Source organism: Myodes glareolus, chromosome 17, assembly GCF_982192425.1.
Source record: "Myodes glareolus chromosome 17, mMyoGla1.1, whole genome shotgun sequence".
In the NCBI taxonomy this organism is placed as follows: domain Eukaryota; kingdom Metazoa; phylum Chordata; class Mammalia; order Rodentia; family Cricetidae; genus Myodes; species Myodes glareolus.
This window is the reverse complement of record NC_142042.1, coordinates 58682288-58682592: the sequence shown is the minus strand read 5'-3', so window position 1 is coordinate 58682592 and position 305 is coordinate 58682288.

The window sequence follows — 305 nt, the reverse complement described above, 5'->3', positions numbered from 1 at the left end:
CCAGGTGTCTAGACGCAGCTCAGCAACTGCTCCTCAGTGCAGCATGGCACCCTGCATTGTAGAGTGGTGGTAGCAGGTCTGGCTATCAGGCACTCATTTCTGCTGGGGGCGGGGAAGACTGGATCATGAACTCTTCTCCATCTCCTTTCTCCAACTCCTCCATGGGGTGTTTGCAGCTATGACATCATCAGGTCTGCCTCTTGTTTACTGTATATGCAGTCATATTATTCAGAATTTATTTTCTTCCTTTGAAAAAAGAACATAAACACATCCTTGACCCGAAATATATATCTAGGTCGGGTCTT